Here is a 5,300-nt window from a genome sequence, read left to right as displayed (position 1 = left end):
CTGAACCATACAACAGTGACAGAGTTCATGCTCCTGGGCTTAACCAATGGTAGTCAACTGGAGATGGTCCTGTTTGTGGTTCTTCTCATCATCTTCCTCTTGATCCTGCTGGGAAACCTTTCCATCATTGCCATGACCCTGGTTGTTCACTGTCTCCAAACCCCATGTACTACTTCCTCCAGATTTTCTCCCTTCTGGATCTTGGCTTCATGTCCGTTTTCATCCCCAAGACTCTCTACAGCCACCTCATGGAAAAGAAAGCTATTTCCGTCCCTGTTGTTTTATCTAATTATTGTCTTTCTACTTGGGCTCCTGTATATTTTTACACTTAGCCTAGATGTCTTTTCACCACTATGTGGCCAGCTGTTGGCCCTTGCATTCTCCCACCATCATGAATAGCAGGTGTTGTGTGCAGCTGGTGCTGGGATACTGGGTGGGGAGTTTTCTCTTGCTTTTTTACTCCTATTCTTATGACTGTCCTGGTGCTGTTCTGTCCCCCCAAAGTCATAAACCACTTCTAATACTCATAATAGAGCTCCTTTGTTCCAGCTCTCCTGCACTGAGGCACTTCTCACTGAAGTCATGATTTTGACTGAATTCATATTCACCATGGTTGGCACTTTCACAGTGACCAGTGTGTCATATGGTTGCATCATTTCTACCATTGCACAGATCCCATCTTCCATGGGTAGGAAGAAAGCCTTTTATATTTGTTCCCCTCACCTCATGGTAGTCTCGTTATTGTATGGCAGAGCCATTTTCATATGCATCCACCTGGGTCAGAGGGGCACTGAAGATGCCAGGAAGATTATTTCCATTCTCTATACATTTGTGACCTAGGGTTTGAACCCCTACATTTACATCCTCAGGAATAAGCAAGTGAAACAGGTTTGAAGAGATCTCTGTGGCAGGGTCTGTTCTCAGTTGTTGCAGCTGTTATGGAGTGCAAAGTAGGTGCACAATATCCACAGACATTGACTGACTCCATTCTAGTGTTGTCCATGCATTCGGTGGGACATAAGCAACCTGGAAGACTGAATTTGTTTCTAAGTCTCTAGGTTCATAGTCACAGATAAGGAAATCAAAAGGAATCCTTTGATCTTTCATACAAGCTTTTTATGAAAGCTGTGTTTTACTGCCTAACACAATAATCCCTTTGCTGAGCCCAATATCTCATGTTTAACTGAAGTATACCTTCATGAATACCATCCAGCCTTGATTCAGAGGCTACAAAAATAGCAAATGTACATGTTGCTTTGGTTATTGTTTTTTTTTTTCTCACAAGACTTCATTCTCTTCTACATTAGAAATGTTTTCTTTTTTTCTAATTTGAATTTTCTTTTATTGTTAATTTTATTGGGGTTTTTTGTCACTTTTATTTATGACGGTATTTTTTTCCCCATCCTCCTCCTGATAATCACCAATGTTGGTATGGGGGTAGTAATAACACTAATAGTTTGCAAAGTATTTAGATAGCTCAACTAGATCACTACCATATCATACAATGCATCATGCTACACACTTAGAGATCGTCCTAGCCTCACAGCTCTTTTCTGCCCTGCAGCAGAGGAAGGCCTTGAATTGAAACCTGCAATTTAAGTTTGTTCTTTTTAGACCTTCTGCACAAGTTGTATGCAGTTCATGGTCACAGGTTATTGGGGCTGTGAGGTAGTGCAGGGTGTAGTTGGTAGTGCAGGGTGTAGCCTATAATCAGGACTCACTGAAATACCTTTAACTTTGTCATTTTTTTGCAGAATTAGATGAAAACAGCAGGGGCAACAGACCCTTCTGAGGGTATTGTTTGCCAAGTTTGAAGGAGGTAGATACAGGCGTTTCTGTGAAAGTGTCCATCAAACTGTTGAAAGCAAAACTCATGTTGTGTGTTTATGTTAAGGCAGAGCAAGGTGAAAGCAGCAGGGATGGTAGCCCCTTCTGAGGGTATGAAGCCTTCCAGGTTTTAAGGAGATAGGTGCAGGGGCTTTTGTGAAAGTACATCTCAAACTGTTCAAAGCAAAACTTGTGTCACTTGTGTGTATTAATTCGGTTTCTGGTTATAACCATGTTGGTCTAACGAACAGGCAGGCAAGGTTCTTTGAGTAGATCTGATATCTTTTATTAGACTAGTTGAATAGTTTGAGAAATATATCTTGGGAAGCTTTCAGGTTTAAAAACCCTTTGTCAGGCTGAGGAAGCACCTGCAGTTGGTGTGTGCTCTTCCTGGATGGAAGGAATAGTAAAGAAGCCAGAGGCTGGGCTGCAGGCAAGAAAGCCAGTCAGTGAAAATGTGGCAAGCAAGGGGGGCTAATTTCCTCAGCATTGAGAAGCAGTTTCTGCTCAGCTGCTGCTGCTGAGCCCTGACTGGTGAGCCCAGAGCTGGTGTGGGGCCCAGACTAGAAGCAGTGGCAGGGAACAAACTGGTGATCAACATGAGGGAAAAGCAGCCACTTCCCCTCCCCAAGGCCGGCACCCCATGCTTCGGCCACTTGGAGCCCTTGCCAGCCCCTGAAGCTTGGACCATGGGGAAGCTAGGAAAGCATGAGCTGTGGGATCAGGAGGTGAGTGAATAAGAGTGTGCCTGACTCAACTGGAGGTTAGGAGCATGTGTACTGGGGTCTAATCCCTGCACTGTGCCTCTATTTCTCCTGGCATTGAATTAAAAAATAAATAAATAAATAACAGAGCCGATAGAAATATTGCAGAGAAGTAGGACTGAAAGCCAGGACTCAAGAGTTCTTCCCAGATGATTTCCTAGAGCACTACATTATAATCTAAGACTCACTCTTTTTTCTTCCACTTCAGACATGATGGTTTTCCCAAACTTGATTGCAGAGACCTTCAGCTTCAGAGCTTACTCTTTTACAACCTGATGGTTAGGGTACTTGGCAGGGATATGAAGGTGTTGGTCATAATCTACACAAGCTGAACATGTAGTATCAAGGGAACAGATCTCACTCCAAACTTTAGTAAGGGAAGTAGAACTAACGCAGGTAAATATAGGGGTGAGGGACAGTTGCACAAATTTTAGCACCCCCCCCCCCCACCCCTTTTCAGGAAACCCAGGGATCAAATTTAGAGCCCACGCTGCAAATATGCAATGTCGGAAACATTGTTTAATTTTCAGCATGCCTCTTTCAGCGTCTCAAACTGGTTTGAGATGCTGCAACAGGCACATGCACGTTCATCTGGATGCGCACTTAGAGTCTGTGGAAAGCCACTTACATAGCCATTCATCATTCCTGGGGGTGAACTGTTTTTGTACTGTGCCATTTTTGGTGTTTTTTTGTCTTTTTTTTTCTTCCGAGAGGTGCATAGAAGGCATCATAACCAGCAGGACAGATACACTTTAAGTCTAGAACTACTTATTTTAGAAAGAAACCATGATAATAATAATACTAACAAAAAGAATTAATTTTGGTTCCTTGCTGCTGCTGTTGCATGCTGATACCCTTGAAATGTAGAAAATTTCATCATTCAAAAGCTAGAAGAATCTAAAAGAATCTTTTGCAGCTCTTACTGCTCTAAGCTAAATAAAAGTAGTTACCAATACATAGAGGCCTAGTCTTTTTCTGTCTAGAAAAAATCTTAGAATCTAGGGTCTTTTTGTCCAGAACATATTTGTCCCACTCAGGAAAGAGTTTCCCCCTTCCAGTTAAGGAAGACAGAAATTACCCTAAACATCAGCCCATTGGACAAGTAGAGCTGAGAGCTGCCTTCATCCCTTCAGTTTTGCTGGGCCTTGGGCAGAGAAGAGTGAAAGAGTCCTGAGTTCATCAGGAAAACATGAAAGAATGAGTCTGGTGCTGCATCCCACTAAGGTAGAAAACCTTGGTCTCTGCTTTCAAAGAGTATTTTGCATTAAAGACTCACTACATGCATCTACATGTCACCCTATGTCTTCCAAAATGAAGTACTAAAGCACAGCTCAGAAACAATGGTGCCATGGGGTGATGTGTATATGCACCCACTGAGTAAAACCTTGGGTAGCAGGTAGGGCTGTGTGAAACGGCACTGTACCGTTCGGCCTTGAGTTTTAACGATTCGATGGAAAAGTGTTTCGTCTCAAATTTCATTTCAAGGTGAAACAGCTGTTCCGTTTCGTTCCATCAAAACAGAAAGGTTGTTTTGCTGCTGATTTAAATTTTGCTGGGGATGGGGAATCAGACCAGCTGGGCTGACATCCCATCCCCAGTGCTAGATTGCCCAGCGGGGCTGATCCCCGACCCCTGCACTTCATCATGCCAGGGGGAGGTAGCCCAGCGGGGCTGCTTCCCCAACCCCCTCACTTCACCATGCCAGGGGTGGGAAGCAACACAGCAGGGCTGCTTTCTCAACCCCCATGCTTCATCGCACTGGGGGTGGGAGGCAACTCAGCAGGGTTGCTTCCCTGACCCCCATGCTTCATCAAGCCGGCACCACTGGGTTGCCTGCTGCCCCCGGAATGATCAAGCATGGGGGTCGGGGGACCAGCCCCGGCTGGGTTGCTTCCCATCCCCAGCTGGGTTGCTTCCCATCCCCGGCATGATGAAGTGTGTGTGTGTGTGTGGGGGGGGGGTGTCAGGGAAGCAACCCCACTGGGTTGCCTCCCACCCCCAGTGTGATGAAGTGTGGGGGTTGGGGAAGCAGCTCCGCTGGCCTGCCTCCCGCCCCCGGTGCAATCAAGTGAGGGGGTTGGGGAAGCAGCCCAGCCAGGCTGCCTCCCACCCCTGAGGCGATCTAGCACGGGGCACCAGGAAGCAGACCCACTGGGATGCCTCCTGCCCCCTGCCGGATCTTGCACTAGAGATAAAAAGTCAGGCCAATTGGACTGACTTCCCATCCCCAGCCTATGGTTGAAACGTTTCGACTTTCTAAATGTTTCGATAAGCCTTGTTTTGTTTCGAGGCTATTTTGAGAGCCTTGGTTTCATTCTGATTTTGGTGCTTCAACCTTGAAATTGGTTGAAACTGAACTCCAGCTAGCTTTGAGCATCAAGGACAATAAGAAGTCCTTTTTCAGATATGTGGGGAGCCGGAGGAAAAGCAGGGGCAACATTGGACCCCTTCTGAACCAGATGGGGCAACTGACAACTGACGCCCAGGAAAAAGCCAACCTATTAAATAGGTACTTTGCGTCAGTCTTTCATCAGTCCCATGGGACGCCCATGCCCGCTACAGGGCCGGGAAGTCCGGGTGAGGGTGATCCCCTGCCCTCCCTTAATGCTGACTTTCTGAAGGAACATCTTGAGAAGCTGGATACCTTCAAGTCAGCTGGCCCTGACAATCTTCACCCCAGGGTACTCAAGGAGCTGGCGAGCATCATAG

This window comes from Alligator sinensis, unplaced genomic scaffold (assembly GCF_000455745.1).
Source record: "Alligator sinensis unplaced genomic scaffold, ASM45574v1 scaffold955_1, whole genome shotgun sequence".
Classification (NCBI taxonomy): Eukaryota; Metazoa; Chordata; order Crocodylia; family Alligatoridae; genus Alligator; species Alligator sinensis.
The sequence above is the reverse complement of the archived record's forward strand: the minus strand, read 5'-3'. Positions refer to the sequence as shown.